The 19,735-nt window shown below is 39.2% G+C and overlaps 1 protein-coding gene across 1 annotated transcript in view; it reads right to left on the bottom strand.

Annotated features, from left to right (window-relative positions):
* EML6 (EMAP like 6) overlaps positions 1 to 19,735 on the bottom strand; it is a 253,531-nt gene that overhangs the window by 181,676 nt on the left and 52,120 nt on the right. The gene's annotated exons all lie outside the window — the stretch shown is intronic.

The following is a 19,735-nucleotide window of genomic DNA, read 5'->3' as shown; positions in this document are numbered from 1 at the left end:
AAAAAAAAAAAAAAGAAAATTTATATCTGCTGAGGGAAACTAAAAGTAGAAATTAATGTTGAATTTGATCAACTTTAGCTTACTCTAGTGTGAGGGGTACTATACTATGTGTTGGGAACAGAGAAGAAAGATATAGCTCCAGCTTGGGAGAAATGATCTATAGCTAGACATTTTTATTTACAAAGTCTTGGACAAAATCTAAACCAGTAACCCAGGTGGACTGAGCCGATGGAATTCCTGAGTCAGGTGTGAGAGTCTCACTCCTCAGGTGCAGAATGGAAATATGTGATTAACTCGAAGTAAATCATTCTCGGCTCATTAAAAAAAATAAAAAAATAAAAATAAAAAATAAAAACTATAAAATGGCCAGGTGTGGTCACTCATGCCTGTAATCCCAGCACTTTGGGAGGCTGAGGCCGGTGGATCACAAGGTCAGGAGTTCAAGACCAGCCTGGCCAACATGGTGAAACCCCCTCTCTACTAAAGATACAAAAAAATTAGCCGGGCGTGGTGGCGCGCACCTATAATCCCAGCTACTCAGGAGGCTGAGGCAGGAGAATCACTTGAACCCGGGAGGCGGAGGTTGCAGTGAGCCGAGATGGCGCCATTGCACTTCAGCCTAGGCAACAGGGCGAGACTCCATCTCAGAAAAAAAACCTTGTAAAATATTACATAGAAAAATTAAAGACAAAGAAGAGATATCATGTTTATGGATTGAAAAACTCAATTATTGTTAAGGTGCCAATCCTCCCTAAATTGCTTCATTGCAATACTAACAAAATTCCAACAAGCTTTTTTATAGAAATTGACAAACTGATCTAGACACTTATATGGAAGTACGAAGGTCCTAGAATAGGTGTTTTTAAAACCAAAACCTTGAAAACCAATGAACTTGGAGGACTCACACTATATTAAATCTTGATTTAATATAAAGTTAAATTAAGACAATGTGCTATTGGCATAATGATTTTAAAAAAATGTATCAATGAAACTGAAGTCCAGAGAAGCCAAGTAACCTGTCCAAGATTACATGGCTGATAAGTGGTAGAGACAGGATTCATACGCTAGCAGTCAGATTCTGAAGCTGGTTCTTATAACCTCTACAAAGGCTGCCTTTCCATGGTACAGTCTCACCAGAAACCAACCACTTCCCACAGGCCTTAGCTGAAGTCTCAACTATTGCTAACATTTTTTTTTTTTACAATAAAGAATTTAATTTTTCTACATTTTGTTAGGCATAATGTTATTGCACACTTAGTAGACTATAACATCAACACGACTTTATATGCACTGGGAAATCAAAATATTTGTGTGACTCGCTTTATTGCAGTGGTCTGAAACAAAAACCTCTGATAAATACCTATATATGAAATCATGACTTAATTTGTTTAAGGTGTGTATATCCTAAGCCGATTAAGACAGGATGCATATTACTAGAAGAGAGGGTTAGGTTTGAGAGAGGTCTCAAGGCCAGACCATATTCATTTCTCTCCTTTGAACTCCGATGGTTGTTATTGTCTACACTAGCCCCTTGCTACTCAAAGTGTGGTCTTCAGACCAGCAGCATCCTCAACAGGTGGGACTTATTATAATAAATATAGGTCCTCAGACTCAACCTTAGACCTGCAAGATCACAGATTGCTTTTTTTTGTTTGATTGTTTTTTGTTTTTGAGATGGAGTCTCGCTCTGTCGCCCAGGCTGGAGTGCAGTGGCCGGATCTCAGCTCACTGCAAGCTCCGCCTCCCGGGTTCAGGCCATTCTCCTGCCTCAGCCTCCCGAGTAGCCGGGACTACAGGCGCCCGCCACTACACCCAGCTAATTTTTTTGTATTTTTTTCAGTAGAGACAGGGTTTCACCGTGATAGCCAGGATAGTCTTGATCTCCTGACCTCATGATCCGCCCACCTCGGCCTCCCAAAGTGCTGCAGAGCTTACCATTTTAAAGGATCCCCCGCTGTGACTACATGGCCACAGGGTAAGGAGTCCCCGTCTGAATCATTTACTACCACACTTAACCCTCTATGGTAGTCTGGTGGTGCTCTGAAACGGTTTGTTCTATGCATTCACTTATGTCACCACAAGAAACACAACATTTTCTCCTAAGTAGGTGCTTTGTAGATCCCCATACCCTTCTCTGGATGCCTAGTATGCTTAAATCTGTTTCTGTAAGTCTTTTGGCACTGAACTAATGGCCACTTGTGTGTGTGTGTGCACGCGTGCACACACACGTATTTAATATACTCAATTTTTGCTCTGAAAGGATTTAAGTGTTCCTTTAAGATAGTAAGCTCTCAGCATGTTTAAAATGATTCCATTTACCAAAAAAACTTACCAAAACAAAAAAGTGCTCACTTTACTCAATGTACTTCAAAAAAATATACAAGTTACATAAATGTAATACCACCTGAAGTGGGAATATTTCATTTTCCCTTTAAGAAATGGATTCTCTGAAGAAATAGGTCATTTAGCTTCTTTAGGCTCCTATTGTGTTATTTTGAGAGTAATGAGTAAAGACTGAATAAGGAAATTCAGGAGGAAATATTTTCTCAGTCATTTTTAGAAGCCATTAATCAGACTTATTCCCAAGGAGATTTCTTTTGGTTAAAATTAGAGGTAGATATGGAGAGAGAGATGTCATAGATAGATATGATATCTTGGGATTTTGCTTATATACTATTAGATGGATTTTGTATCATACCTGACTTTTTTTCCCTTCAGAATCTTTTGAAATCCTTGTCCTTAACCTTTCTCACAGAAAAAATTATAACTTCATTTACTTGTATAATTTTATCTCATATTCAGTGTTTTGAAATTTGGATGATGAAAGCATCTCATCTAGATTTTGGTACTGGATTTTTAATGCCAACAGTTGTAGCCCACCAATAACTATGTGCATGAAAGAGAAATCATGCAAATTCCACAGAAGTTTTTTAAGCTGAATTAGTACCACGGTTCTTAAATTCTTAAGATGTAGCTCCCTAATCCCCTAATCTATGCCTCTGCATTCATTGGCGTTTTCACCTGGGAATCAGGCTCACTCAAGTATTAAGTATTGAATACGGGGGAAATCACATCTTATGCTGGGGGCTGGATACTAAAGTTTGCTTGTAGTCAGTTCCTGAGAGCACCCTCAGGGGCAGTGCAGTGCATGTGGCTTATGTACGTGACTGCACAGTACTGAGGCCCACTGAGGAAGCCAAACCCAGACATTCCCTGGTGGCATATGCTCCTTGCTGGGAGTAACAGGATGCTGTATCATGCTTTTTAAATTGGCTCCCTATCCTCCTCCTTCCCCTCTCTTCCCCTTTCCTCCCCTACATGAGTTAAGTGTGTATTTGATGAGACTCATTGATATGGTTTGGCTCTGTGTTCCCAAGTATCATCTCGAATTGTAATCCCCATATGCTGGAGGAGGGGCCTGGTGGGAGGTGATTGGATAATGGGGGCAGATTTCCCTTGTGTTCTCATGATAGTGAGTTCTCACAAGATTTGATGGTTTTAAAGTGTGGCACCTCCCCACCTCACTCACACACCCTCTCTCTCCTGCCACATGTGGGACATGCCCTGCTTCCCCTTTACCTTCCACCATGATTGTAAGTTTCCTGAGGCCTCCCCATCCATGCTGAAGTGTAAGTCAATTAAACCTATTTTCTTTATAAATGACCCAGTCTCAGGTAGTTCTTTATAGCAGTGTGAAAACAAACTATACTTATTTTGTACCCTCCAGAAGCTTATGACTGAGTTAAAGCAAAACCAATCTAGAAAAACTAACAAACAAAAAAACACAGATAAATAATACAAGAATGGCACAGTAAAATTCTGAGGTAAAGGAGTGTAAAGAACACTGGGTCAGTGGGAGCTAGTGTGGTCAACAAATTAACAAATGATTCCTTCTTAAGGGAACCAATATCCTGAAAGTCTTTAGTTGCTGTCATACAGGTGTGGGCTGGTCTGGGTACCTACTGAAGCTACAAATTCACCTCCAATGACCCTCCTTTAGGCATTTATTAAACCAAACAACCGTATTACACTTGCCACATAAGCATAATGTTGTACAATTTTTGTAAGTTGAACACCTGTATAAGAATGCTTAGGACCTTTTTACCATTAAAGTTAATCCCTGAATGCACTCATCATTTATAGGTGGCCCAGCCTTTACTCCACTGAAAAGAAAAAGGGGCATTATGCAGGGGCCATTGGTCAGAGAAGTTTTCTTAGAAAAAATTAGGCAGACAGGATCCTTTAGGGGGCATCAGGACGAGCCAGTTTACAGAACCCAGAGGGGTGTGGGAAGGATTGGAACTAAGGAAACTGAGTTGACCCTTTCCCTTCCTGTCCCTACTCCCTCAGATGTTTCTGCTGGGGAAGAAGACTGAGAACTAATGTTTTAGTAATGAAATCACATGGTCAGCAAGTGGTCAAATTAAGAATTTTACCAAGAAAAATTTATATAATATCAATAATAAGAACAGATAAAAGGGTGACAGAAATCCATGAACTGGTGTTTTTAATGCCTCTGAGTGACCTACATTAACAGGGACTTGAGTGAAGATGAATGGGCAGCTGAGTGTAATGGCACAATCCAGAAGCAAAGGGGCCTCTGCCGAAATCCCAGCTCCCCTGCTGCATGACCAAGCAGCAGGGCCAGCTACCTAATCTATCTTAGCCTTTATATTTGTCTGAAATGTGGATAACAACAGGACTTACTTCATTGGGATACGATTTATTTGAGATAATATATGGAATATACTTAGTACACTGCCGGCAAAGTGGAAATGCTTATTAAGGGTCAGTTTTCATGTTTATTAGATGAGGTGAGGCAAGGGCACTGACCAAAGAGCTATTTCAGGGAAACCAGTAACAACTGTTCCATCAACTGTCAAGTAGAGACTTTCTCTTCGAGAACCGTCTCCTAGTGGGCTATGGAGGAGCCAGGGAAGGAAGAGAAAAGACCTAGGCTGGAGTTCCAGCCATCACAGCTGCATTCCAGGCACCAGGAGGCAGGAGTTGGGGAGGTTCTGCCACTGCTGCCCCTACTAACCGAACCAGCTCCCCTTCCTCGAAGTCCACACTTATGTGGTCACTAGCTATATCTGACTCAAAGGAAAACTGGCAAATGTTTTCTACAGGGAAACTGCTTTCCTGAAAAGAACTGGGGTTCTGTTGCTAAGGAAGGGAAGAATAGATGTAGGCAACTAGCAGTCTTTTCCACAGCCTTTGAAATAATTGCCTGTGTTGGGGGTGTGTGAGGAAGTTCAACAGGATTTACTGTTCATAGTAACCATTTGCTCTCCTTGAATTGCACAGAAAAATTAAATATATGAAGATATGCTGCATAAATTTTATTAGAAACAGGGATTGTCAAAAGTAGTTATGATATGCTTGGACCAAAAAAAAAAAAAAAAAAGCCTACTCATACATATTTACCTTATGCTTCTTCAGGAAAATAAAATTGATCCGTGTTTCATTACTTGGTTCTCCTCCCCTCTACTGCCCTGCAAATGCTCAAAGATCAAAAATTTTATTTTGTGACAGTCTCGCTCTGTTGCCCAGGCTAGAGTGCAATGGCGCAATCTTGGCTCACTGCAGCCTCTACCTCCCAAGCTCAAGCAATTCTCCTGCCTCAGCCTCCCTAGAAGCTGAGATTACAGGCATGCACCACTATGTCCAGCTAAGTAATTTTAGTAGAGATGGAGCTTCACGATGTTGATGAGGCTGGTCTCAAACTCCTGGCCTCATGCGATCTGCCTGCCTCAGCCTCCTAAAAGTGCTGAGATTATAGGTGAGAGCCACTCCACCCAGCCTAAGATCAAAAACTTTAAATCAACTTTTAGAAAAAGCTCAGATGCTATAACTTTAAACATCATTTATCTTTTTCCTTTTTATAACTCCTGTGTATCAGTTGTCTGACAGAAGTAATGACTACTTCCAATAATCTGTATGTCCTAATATCTTTTTAGAAATCCTAAATTTCAATCTCCTTAAAGTATAAGGTCCTTGTGAACAATGTCTTATATTTGTACAGTGTGTTTGTATTTTATCCCAAAGTGCCCATAGTATTAGGTACAAAAAAATACTTCAAATATACTTCAGCAGTAATTTTTCTCATTTTTAAATTGAGGTAGAAATTACATACAGAAAAATTCACCCTTTTGTGTACAGTTCTGTGAGTTTGGAAACACCTGTGATCATGTAACCACCACAGTAATCCAGATGTGGAACAGTTCTATCACCTCCCAATTTCCCCTATGCCCCTTGTATTTGGCAATCACAAATATAGCAGCTATCAACATTTACAGACAGGCTTTTGTGTGAAAATAAGTTTTCCACTTGGATCGATATCTAGGAGTGAGATTGCAGGGCATACGGATGCCTATTCAGAGACCCAAATCAAAAGTTAGCTTAGCTATCAAGTTTTTATTAAGCATTCTGACAGTCATCCCCAAAGATCTGCATAATGACTTACTAAAAAGAGAAACTGGCACCAATATTATAGGAGACAGCCCAGGGGGCATTAATAAAGTAGGCTACAATTGAAGGGACAAAGTATATCAAGACCCATTTTTCATTCTGCCCAACACAATAGAAATAAGAGAAAATATTACATGTCAAAAGGGGACAGAGAAATATATGGCTTCAAGATGAATGTTTTCCCATTTCCCACTGTAATTTATACTCCTATTACTCCTTCTACAAATCACATTTCTGAACTTTTAAAAGACTGAAGAAAACCAGATGACTTTGGGAGGTCCAGGCGCATTCTGATGTCTGCTTATGCGGAAGCTTCTTAAGAGCTTGCTGTAATAAACACTACAGTAAGCCTGAAAGAGATCGTCAGGATTTTCTGAGTCAAACAAGATATGTTACTTCTTCATAGAATCAGAACTAAAAAGAAACTCAAGTATAATCTCATCCCACCCTCTCAGTTTACAGATTTGAAGAAAACCAAAGCCAGAGGGGAGAAATGACTTGTCCAAGAGCACAGCTACTTTGTAGTATAGTCCAGGGCTGGACTTCACAAGCGGAGGGCAACTGGAAGGGTGGACACTACTGAACCTCCTATATTATTTTTTTGTCAATCTTCAATTCTCTTGGCTCTAGCCTGCAGGCTAACATCACAGTTAGTGTTTACTTTACCCAGAGACATGGAGAGGAGAACAAAAGGGATATCTGTGTGGCTTTAAGGTAAATATTTTATTACAGTACCTCAGCCATTCTTTCTTCTAATTATAGAATCCACTGACTGGAACTAGAAGTGGGGAGAAACTGAATCAACTTCAGGGTTGACACTGCTGGAGAACTCCATCAATGATGGATACACTTGTATCACAGGTACAAGAGGAAGGGGTAGTACTGCTGGATTTCTTGATTTTGAAGATACATAGATTTCAGTGAGAAATTCGGACTCACTCTCATTTTGGCAAACCACTGTTGAAATCAAACTAGACAGAATGTAGGCACCTCCTCAGTAAATTATCTTCAAAAGAGATAAGAAAAAGACCCACCTGCGTGAGCACAGGCGCAGGACTGTAACTGTGCCGTCACTTCCCGATCAGGCATTTACTCGCATCATCTGTGTTCCCACGTGCAACTCAGGAGAAGCAGGAAATAAAGTTGAAAACCTACATGTCCTCCCTCACCCCTCTGAATTTCTCTTCACACCTATTATATTTTTGTAATCTTTATTCAGAAGAAATGCTGAATGCTGGTAATGCAATAACAGGCCTGTGACTATTTGCTTCAAAGTCTGAAAACTAAGTTACCAATGTCCTTTATACACAATAGGGTCCTGATACTGATATGGATGTGAATGATCAACTATGGGAAAGCCTGGTGATAAGCATGTTAAAAATATAACAGATTTCTTGATTCTAAGTCTATTAAAATCTATGTCCTTGGCTTCCAAATGCTGGTATCTGAATGATACAAGAATGGACTCTCCAGCCGTGCAATGGGTGGTGACAATAGAGAGTACGGTAATGTACACACAGATTAAGAGTGCAAATATTGTCAATGTTTATATTTCCCACTAGTTGGAAACTTACTCTGCAATTCAGGATACAGCTCACAGTTAGGGTGCTTCCCCACTCCACAGTGAATCTGAAATTACCTAAATATTTTCTGGGCACAATAAAAACTAACCTAGGTAGCTCACTGATATGTCAGTGAAAACATATATATATATGTGGGAAAACAGTGGGAGAGAAAATAGAAAATGGGTGAATTGTCACCATATACACAGCAAGCTATCTAATTTGCTTTTCAATTAGCTCATTAGAAATAAGTGCCCACTATTCAATCTCTCCTATTAAGATCACTAGTCATTACTGAGTTTTCGGATACATGAATTGAAATTATGCAATATCATCGGAAGACATTATTTGAACAAATATTTATTGAATGCTGACTATTCTTAGATCTCCCTCTTGTACAGGTTACCTTTACATTTTTCATCATTTAAAAATACAACGTGTACATGCTTTGCAAAAATAAGATGCATCCCCACCACACATACACACCATGAAGCTCATACTAATTTGGGTCCAAGAGCCAGAGAAGTCAATCAGTATTTGTAGATATTCTGTGTTCTAAAGCTCTCCCTGTACGTACTGACTTAATATCTAGGTAGAAGCAAGCTCTGGTAAGGAAAGTACCATGTGTGCTGGAGTTAACTCTGGGTTCAAATTCCTTCTATTCTACCTATTAGGACCATGTCTGAGCCTTAGTTTGCTTATCTGCAAGATGAGAATATTAACTCCCTTCTGGATACTGTGAGGATATAATTAAATAAGGTAGAGTTTGTAAAGCATCCAATACAGTATCTGGCACATGACAGGGGAAGACAAGAAAACCAATACAAGTATTGAAGACAACATCAGCTGGGCCAGTTACATCCCACCCATGTCTACTATGGAAAGCACATTCTTTCTTTTCTTTTTTTTTTTTTTTTTGAGGCGGAGTCTTGCTCTGTCACCCGGACTGGAGTGCAGTGGCCGGATCTCAGCTCACTGCAAGCTCCGCCTCCCGCGTTCACGCCATTCTCCTGCCTCAGCCTCCCGAGTAGCTGAGACTACAGGCGCCCGCCACCTCGCCCAGCTAGTTTTTGTATTTTTAGTAGAGACGGGGTTTCACCGTGTTAGCCAGGATGGTCTCGATCTCCTGACCTCGTGATCTGCCCGTCTCGGCCTCCCAAAGTGCTGGGATTACAGGCTTGAGCCACCGCGCCCGGCCGAAAGCACATTCTTTCTAAAGGTCAGCATAACGCTTGCTAAAAATGAAATTTTTCATTGTTGTTGTTGTTTTTTGTTGTTTAGGCAAGTAAGTATATTCCAGAAGCTATTTGTTGGAATAAAACCCAAGTGCTAAAGGAATTAAGCAGAAACAGAACACATGAAAGGGAAATGATAACAGATGATGGATATAAGACCCAATAAAAAGCAAAAAGATAGCAAATCTACCTCATTTTATTAAGAAAAGTAAGCAAGTGGCAAAGGGGGTGGGGAGGATGGGGAAGGGAGTAAAAAGCTAATGTTACTGACCACTGGATTCAGCATTGAGTCTATAGAACTCCAACCAGTCAGAAATGACTTTCCATTTCTCATGTAGCCAATAAAAATGAAACACGTATTTTAAACAACAAAGTCATTAAAACTTCAGGAGAAATAATGTTTTGATTCCTAAATTATACGTTCTGAAGAGTTTGGCCCTATTTTTTTAGCAAGCCAATTAATGTTCATCACCATTTCACAACAAAACAAGTGCAACAGGAATTTCCAATAATGTAACTGTTGACCATTCTATTAGACAAGTTAATATAACCAGCAAAATAACCAGTTATTTTGGCGAAATCCTGTTTGATCATTTTACTAAGCTTCAATTTTCCTCTAACTTGGTCTTGAGGTCTCTCTCTGGATAGTGGCTATCGATTCCAGACCTGCTCCAGAGGGACAGCCCAAGATGTTTATAGTGTCTCTCACAGAATACCTCTTTTCCCAGCTGGACGCCTAATCCTAAGTGTGGACACATGACCAGGTGCCCCTCTCACAGAAAACTCAGTTATAGTGGCAGCCATCCTTGCGGCTCTTGTCTCACCTGGGTCCAGCCCTGGCCAGGAAGGGAGTTAGGTTCAAGTGAGGCACAGGAGTCCACACAACAAAACACATGAAATAACAAGCCGGTGTTACTTACAGATGCCAAAGAGGAGAGGGCAGCCTGCCTTGCAGGGACAACATGAAGCAGGAGCCATCTGGGACCTGCGTGCTCAACCAGTAAGTAGGCAGCTAGCGAGCAAGCGAGCGAGGACCTGGGGGCCCGAGCCTTTATTAAAGTCCCTGGGTGTTCTCCCGTAAGCTTTCCACAGGGCAGTGGTTGGCTAGTTTAAAGAAAACACGTGTGAGGGGAGGGGTCTAATTTACCTGACTCTGATGTTGACCATCAGGTTTCATCACAGTCAGCAGCTGTGGGGTGTGCTGGGTTTTTGGGTCTGCGGGATGAGGAAGAGGCAGGCTACAGCAAAAACCACCGCACAGGTGAGGGAGGTTTCAACTAGGCGTCGGGTGATGGGGTGTGTACAATCAGGTTTCAAATAACTTAGGTCTGGCCTAAAAATTGATGCAGAAGCAGCAACGATATTAAACAAATTTATGACAATGGACATTTGAACAATTCCACCTAAACACACAGGCTACCTTAAACATGTGAAACAAACCTCCTATAAAATCTGATTTGAGAGATCTTAAGAAAGCACCCCAGACTGAGACATCTCCAGGCGCGACTCCCAAGTTCCCCAGGAGCAAAATGTTCCACTTCATTGCTAAAGATCGCTTCAGTTCCGTAAGCATTTACTAATCATCCAGTGACAATCCCTACTGTTTATAGATCAATTACTATGTGCTACTTTATACATTATCTCATTTAATGCTCAAGAACCATCCAATGGGATAAACATACTTCTCTCTCTTTACAGACGTCCTGCGGCTCACAGAGGTTAAGGAACGTGCCCAGGCCACACAGCTGGTAAGTGGCAGAGTCAAGATTCAGAACCAGGTCTGTATGACTACAATTCAATCTTTTCACAATTCAATCTTCCTCCGGGTTACTTTTAAAATATAAATACTCTTGAATTCTCATAAAAACCGACCTTTGGATACACATAAAGGCCCCTCCACCCCAACCCATCTCATTGACAAGGCTCAGACCATGGGAGCCTTGTCAGGTGTTTCTATGAAACGATATTGATGGGAAAATGAGAGCATTTGGTCACTTTGAGCACTACCAACCCCTGAACCACCCCCCTACCCGCTTTCTCTCCCACCAATGCACACTGCACGACTCCCCAGAGCCCTGCTGAACCTCCTTAGGCAGTGCCTGCCTGGCCTGGAGACCTCAGTGGGCGCACCTGAGGCACTTATCTTTCAAAGAGAACCTAAGTCTTCTCATGTTCTAACCTCTCCCTGCTCCATTCTTCCCAGATCCATAATCAGAGGCAGATTCCAACTGCACTGGGAGTCAAATAAAAAGTCAAGCCCAAGAGGAAAAGGCTTACACACCAAAAGAATGGCACTATTTTGCAAACTTATAAACTTGTAATGTTTAACAAGTTTCACTTGTCCAGTATATACTTGGGGAACCTGTGTGGGAATGAATTCTGAGGAAAGGGGAGAACATTATTTTAACCTGGGCTTTAGAGACCAGCTGTCTTAACAGAGCCTCTGGATTCAATATGGAAACTCAAGCCACTGGGAATTATTCTAATTGTTTGCTCCATTTCTTTGTTGAAATCTGGACTCAATGGAGTCCCATAATATTTGCCAGAAACTCAGTATAATGGAGAGGAATGTGTGTTGTGGGTTCTACCTTGTGTAAACTGTCTACCTACCTATACCGCTATGTCCCCCTGAGAGGGTACAGCAGATTCTTCCTTCACCACAACCCGCTGGAGGGGTAGGTAGTGGGTGCGGTAGTAGCACTTGAGCAGGGGAGGGGACCCCACTGTGGCTGGGCACTGTTCTCCATTGTGTGGTCTCTGTCTCTCCTAGAGATCCTGTGAATGTCCCAATATGCTTCAATACGTGACTTTTCTGCTTATGTAAATACCTAGATTGTTTGCTGTCAAGAATTCTGAGACCTCAGTCCAGGGAACTCTCTGCTACTCTTAGGTGTTTAAGATAATAGTAGCAAAAAAGGGCTGGGACTAGAGACTTAGGGAACGACCCTCCTTGAAGACAGAGCAGAGAGAAAGCTTCCAGGGAAAAGAGACACTCAGGGAATAAGCATAGGGGCCACAGCGCCCAGCCATCTCCTCCTCTACTGCCCTGGTGGGACTTCTCAAATTCATTACACTAGAAAAAACAGAAGGCTCCCTACGATGGGTACTCTCAGCTAGCTCCTTTATCCCAACATCCTGGGTAGCCACTCCACCTCTAGCTCCTTCACTCCAACACTCTTGGCCGTAACCATGCCCTAAATTGCGTGCACACACACACACACACACACATATATGTATTATATATATAGCTGATCCTTAGATGACACACAAGTTTGAACTGTGCTGGTTTATTTATACCCAGATTTTTTCCGGTAAATATACTGAAACTTTTTTGGAGATTTGTGACAATTTGAAAAAAACTCAAAAATGAACTGTGTAGCCTAGAAATACTGAAAAAATTAAGAAAAAAATGTCATTAATGCAAAAAATACATGTAAATACTGGTCTATTTTATCATTTGCTACCATAAAATTTATACAAATGTATAATAAAACATTAAAATTTATCAAAACTTACACACAGACGATACATGGACTCATTCACAGTCAAGAGAAATGTAAACAAACGTAAAGATGCAGTACTAAATCATAACCGCATAAAATTAACTGCAGTGCATACTGTACCCCTGTAATACTTTGCTGTTGTGGTGAACTCAAGTGTTGCGAGTATCCCCTAAAAGACCACGGGGCCAGGCACAGTGGCTCACACCTTTGGGTGGTCGAGGCAGTAACTCTGGGAGGCCGAGGTGGGAGGATCACTTGAGGTCAGGAGTTCAAGACCAGCTTGGCCAACATGGTGAAACCCCATCTCTACTAAAAATACAAAAATTAGCTGGGCATGGTGGCACACGCCTGTAATCCCAGCTACTTGGGAGGCTGAGGCACGAGAATCACTTGAACCTGGGAGGCAGAGGTTGTGGTGAGCCGAGATTGCGCCACTGCACTCCAGTCTGGGCAACATAGTGAGACTCTGTCTCAAAAAAAAAAAAAAAAAAAAAAAGTGTGCGTGTATGTGTGGTGGTGGTGGGGATCTCTTGAAGTTCTCTCATATTTTTCATCATGTTTAGTGCAATACTGTAAACCTGAAATAACACTATAGGATCCATATGAAGTGCCACTAGTGATCTAGGCTGGAGGTGTTCCCAAGAAGCACAGAAAAGTCATCGTATTACAAGAAAAATGGTGAATTGCTTGAGATTTGCTCTAGCTTGAGGTCTGCAGCTGCAGTTGCCTGCTATGTCAGACAGACAATTCATCCTGTAAACAGATGATGTACTCTTATGGTATTGACAAATACAGTACTGTAAGTATATTTTCTCTTCCTTATGATTTACTTAATTTCTTTTCTCTAGCTTCCTTTAAGAATAGCATGTGGGGCTTAATACCTTGGTGATGGGTTGATAGGTGCACACATTTACCTATGTAACAAACCTGCACGTATATCCTGGAACTTAAAATAAATTTTAAAAAAAAGAATACAGTACATAATACATATAACATAGAAAATATGTGTTAATGGACTGTTTCTGTTATTGGTAAGGCTTCTTGTCAACAGTAGGCTATTAGTAGTTAAGTTCTGGGGAGTCAAAAAGTTCTACTTGGAATTTCACTGAAAGGAGGTGGGGGCAGCATCCCTAACTCCCATTTTATTTAAGGGTCAAATATGCAACACCCAATATTGGCAAAGCAGGCTATACAAATTCATTATTAGTGGTATGGTAAAATATTATAACACTTTTGAAAATACATATGGTAATAAGTTACAAACGGTTTATTCATATTTATACTCTTACCTGGTAATTCTACTCATAAATATTTATTCTAATACAGCAAAAAAGTGATAGGCACCATACAGTTAGTTGCTTGCTAACTGATTAAAAAATTTACAACTTCATAAAGATCTAACATTAAAGAACAGTTCAGGCCAGGTGTGTTGGCTCATGCCTATAATCCCAACACTTTGGGAGGCTGAGGTAGGAGGACCATTTGAGCCCAAGAGTTTGAGACCAGCCTGGGCAACATAGAAAGATCCCCATCTCTACCAAAAAAAAATAATAATTAGGTGTGAGTAGCACATGCCTGTAATCCCAGCTACTTAGGAAGCTGAGGCAGGAGGTTCACTTGAGCCCTGGATTTTGAGGCTACCATGAACTATGATCACCACTGTACTCCAGCCTGGGCAATACCACAAGACCCTATCTCAAAAAAAATTGAAACAGTTCAATAAATTATGGAACATGAACATAATAATACACTAGTGTGCAGATATTTAAAATAATTCTTGCAATGTGGATTTACTTATATTAACATGAGAGAAAATAGAATACAAAATTGCACGTACAGTCTCATTACAAGTATATCAATGATATGTATTTATAGTATTACACAAAAAGAAAATACTGTAGTCAATTTTTAGGGTGGTGAAAGTAAGAATTATTTTAATCTCATTTTTAAAAATCTTGTCTCCTCAAAATCTTTTTTAAAAAATCAAGCCTCAAAAACATTTCAGTGAATATAATCATCACAGTCGGCTCAAACTAGCATGAATTCAGCATAAACTACAGCTAATTACATGGACAATTCTTTCCTTGCCACACCAGATATCCACATTTAACTCAATTTTTAAAATTAGATTGAGAAAAGGTATATGTCTCTATTTCACTTCCTTAAATCTAAAATCAAATACAGCTTTGTTCTAGATATGAAAAGAGCTTTTAAAGGCTGTGTACAAACTGACCTAATGGTATTACAGAAAACAATTTGTGATGTTCTGAGTGTTATTTGAAACACTAACTAAAGGGAAATTTTAAAAGCATAAATTAAAAATCTAGACTTAAGCTTGATTTTTACTTGCAATATAACACACTGCTTCATTACATAGCTATATCCAGAACAATAAAAAAGAAATATGCATATACATCAATTGCCATGGAATATGAATAATTTCTTATTTTATGAGGCAAGACTTTAGGTCAGTAAATGACATTTCCCAGGCATTGTAAATTAGCGTTTTCTGTGTAGGATGTAATACAGTATGATGTAACTTTATTAGTTATTATTTACAGATTGATATAATATATGCACACATACATACATATATTAACTTCCCTACCATGTAGAATATTCCACAAGGACAGAGGTAATTGGGCATTGACAGCAATAAAAACAGCTATGATTTACTGGGCTCTTGCTATGTATTAGACAGGAAGCTAAACCCCTTACACAGATTATTTAATCATCCCAGCAGCCCTAAATTCGATGCTAACCTTTTCTTCTCTTTATGAATGAGATACCTGGTGTTCACCACAGGTTACACAGTAGGCAAGTGGTGGCACAGGTCTGAACCCAGCATTCTCACTAGTGGAGGTTATGGTCTTTAATCAATGAGTAAGAGGGTAACAAAATGGAGGTGGGTGGGAATGAACAAGGAATGAGGGTATGAGTACTAAGCGTCTTAGAGAAGAGGACAAGAAGACAGAATTTAGCCAAAAAAAAAAAAAAAAACTACAAGTAGGTTCTAGTAGAGATATTTATAACCCTTGATGATTTGATTAGACACATTCATGATACTCATTACAAAAAACCGAGAAGCCATACAAGAACTAAGTAATTAACAGATAATCAGTGTTTATATCTTAGTTGGTTTCCAGAAGGAAGAAGAATAAGATCTAAGAAATTAAAAGCAAGGCCTTGAATTTGATCAAGGAAAATAAAATAGCCCCAATTTAGGAAAATCATGTCTTTTTCAATTTCCTTAGGAAATCTCTCTAATATTTCAAAATACATCAATTACTCTAAAATCTCATTTTTATCATGCTTCCCAATATACCAATTTGACTTTAAAAACCCAAAATAATATTTCATAAAACATAAAATGACACTTTGTAAATATTTTTTAAAGATTTTGTTTACTATTAGGGAAATATCAAGGAAAAAACTAATTAACAAATAAGATTAACAATGAAGTAAAATTTAACATACATACAGAAAAGATACTTTTGAACTGACAGGGAAATTCAAAATAAAACTTAGAACGTAGACTTCTTTCAAATATTTTATTACTTTATGCCTAGTTTCAATACAATATAGAATGCAATTTGGTTGGCATAAAATAGAGAAAACTTTTTGTTACATGCACTGTAATTAAAAGTAGAAAAAGTAACTCAATATTAACAATTTGAAATTTAAAAGATATATTTGTAGTCCAGGAGCGCTGGTGCACACCTGGAATCCCAGCACTTTGGGAGGCCAAGGTGGGCAGATCACTTGAGCCCAGGAGTTCAAGACTAGCATGGCTAACATGGCTAAACCCCATCTCTACAAAAAATACAAAAATTAGCTGGACATGGCAGCATGTACCTGTGGTCCCAGCTACTTGAGAGGCTGAAGTGGGAGGATCACTTGAGCCCAGAGAGGTCAAGGCTGCATGAGGTGTGATCACACCACTGCACTCCAGCCTGGGTGACAGAATGAGACCCTGTCTCAAAACAGAATAAAATATACATATATATTTATTTATTTATACTTGTAAATTCATGCTAGTATTTCACTATAACATTTGTATTTCTTTAGTATTAGATATGAGCTTGAAAACATATTTAGCAATCTCTAACTTTAATGACTTGTCAGTACTGTCTAGATATAATTAAATTTCAAACTTTTCAGTCAGGTGAAGGAGAGGGTGACTGCCATAATTTGGGCAAGCATCATAATTTAGTTTAAGCACGCTGGTAATAGTTTAATTCCTGTGTGGACCAATTATCTGAGAATGACACCATTTCCCATTCCATAGCCATCAGCTGCATCTTCTTACCTGAATCACTTTTTTCAAAATCTCATGCCATTTATTGGCCACAGAAGGGTCTGGACAAGAATGTAAATGGATGGCTGGCTCCTTGCAAATCTATCATCACTGCCAGAAAAGTCTCTCAACACCTATGCCAGCCTGCCACTCACTAGCTGTGCGTCCCTGGGCAAGATACTGACCATTTCTATGTCTCGCGTGTAAAATGGGGATTTATATATACATATATAGAGAGAGAGAGAGTTGGGTCATTGAGATCATTCCATGTTTAAGTGCTCAGAGCAATGCACGCAGGTAGTAAGCACTTAATAAAGGTAAATTGTTATTTTTACTCTCCAGTAGTATATCCTCGTGTACAGAAAACCATATAGTATTACCTTTCACATTTTTACATACAAATAAAGGATGCCAGGGCTAATAAGTCCTTTCTTACTGCCCAAAGAATTATAAATAAGCATGGGATTTGAACCTTCATAATAAGTAGCATGTCAAATGCTTAGAGGCAAGAATGAACCATCTATTATACTCATGCAACAATTCCACAAACACATAATTCAAATCATTATTCATGTGACTCACAAGCCATAACCTAGTTTATTCTTAAGCATTATCCTTTTACTATGTTCTTATGAAAATATCTCATTCCGTTATCATTCCATATTTACAGCCAGATTGCAAATATTCCATCAAAAACTGTGTAGTACATTTGAGGTATTTCCCTAAACAATCAATATTATTATCTTAGACAATTAGCATAATAACGGTGTATTTCTTTTTTAACCTTGAATTCTCCTTCAGATCTCCAATATTATAGACACAGTTCCTTTAATTGCTGGGGAGAATGAATAGAGAATATAGGAAGAACTAAGAGCCTTATTAACCGCTCAATCCAGTACAGCCCTCTCTACAAAGCAAGCACATGCAAAGATCTCTGTATCAGGTCAAATATTTCCGGGACAGTCATCTATCTATCTACGCAAGTCTAAAGCTACAAACATCATTGTTGCCAATGCATTCTAAAAGACATTTGGCTGCATGCTAAAACCTTAAGATTTGCACCAAAGTAAGTATTCATTTTCAGTGCTAGCAGACTTCCTTCTGTGAGTATTGAGGTCAAATATTAGTAGGTTAGAGTCTGTGGGGACTCCAGGCCTCACAGGGTGATGTGGACAGCAAAGCTGTAGCTGGCAATAAAGCTGTCCTTACTTTGGCAATTGTGGTAGAATAAAAAGAGACCCCTAATGAAACAGAATAAAATAACAACAAAGTAGAGTCAATGAACAAAATCAAAGGTGTTTTTTTAAACCAAAGAATCTGTTAAATTTATTAGGATAAATACTTAGGGAAAACGAGACATAAATCACATAGATGCATTAAGCCATAAACTATCTCAATGAAGTCAGTCCCTCACCAGGGTCCCAGTATATAAATGTTCACATAAAGCAAGGTATCAGTATTAGCTTTCAAACTGAATATATGTTGTAAAACATCCAAGGTTGAGTTAGAAACAGGGGGGTGGGTGGGATGGCACAGGAGGGAAGGGAGGAGGCATTCCTTTTTCTAGTAGATTCAGGGAATACATGTGCATGTTTGTTTCCTGCGTGTATTTCATAATGCTGGAGTCTGGGCTTCTAATGAACCCCTCATCAAAGGGATTATAAATGAAACAACAATACAGTAGAAAAAATTTGCCAAGCTTGATTACAACCAGTGAAAGAAAACACAAATTAGAATATTTAGATGCAATATTAGAAAATATAGATGTAAGATTTTATGAGCCTACTATCTATATTCAAAAATATAGATAAAATAAAAGCTTTTCCAGAAAATAAAAGTATAAAAATGGATTCAAGAAAATGAAACTAATTAAATAGGGCAATAATCGTAAAATGTATAAAGACAAACTTCTACCCAACATGAAAGTACCAAGCCCAGGCAGTTTTACAGGCAAGTTCTATAAAACCTAGATTAACAGGGATTCCGTATGTTATTTAAATTGCCATTTAAAAAGGCAATTCTTGCCAAGGGAGAGAATACAGTCATGGGTTCTCAGTCTCTGTTTCTGGTTGGGCCAATAAAGCCCCTTTCTCCTCCTGCGTCTCTACTTATCACTAGAGACAGAAACTAAAAAACATGGCTTTGGGCTGCTAAAAGCCTAAGGCAAAGCAAAACACAACAACAACAACAAAATAAAGCAGGTTGGACCCCTGTGAGGCTGATATAACCAGGATAAGGCTTATGGTTATCAAAACTAGATAAAGACATCATAAAGCTACAGAAAACCATTCTTACTTGCCAATATTAAGTAGAATACATAATGGCAAACCAAATCTTAAGAATAGTATGTTATTATAAAATAATTGTATATCTTGACCAAGTAAGGTTGTCACAGGAATGCAAGGATAGCTCAATATTAGAAACTCTATAGGTATTTATAACAATAATATATTTAAAGAGAAAATTCTATAATTTTTATTGCATCTTCTGTTAGAATGAGTTTTAGTTGTAGACTATATATTCCCATTCCACAAGGGCAGGGTACATGTCTTAGTTACTGCTATACTTCCAGATTCCAGCACACTCACTCCTCCACTTGCAAAAATTTGCTGAGTGCCTGCTTGAAGCCAGGCACTCTCCTGGGGATATAGCAATAAGCAAAAACAA

Source organism: Piliocolobus tephrosceles, chromosome 15 (genome assembly GCF_002776525.5).
Source record: "Piliocolobus tephrosceles isolate RC106 chromosome 15, ASM277652v3, whole genome shotgun sequence".
In the NCBI taxonomy this organism is placed as follows: Eukaryota; Metazoa; Chordata; class Mammalia; order Primates; family Cercopithecidae; genus Piliocolobus; species Piliocolobus tephrosceles.
Note: the sequence above shows the minus strand (reverse complement) of the source record. Positions and strands in the feature narration are given on the sequence as shown.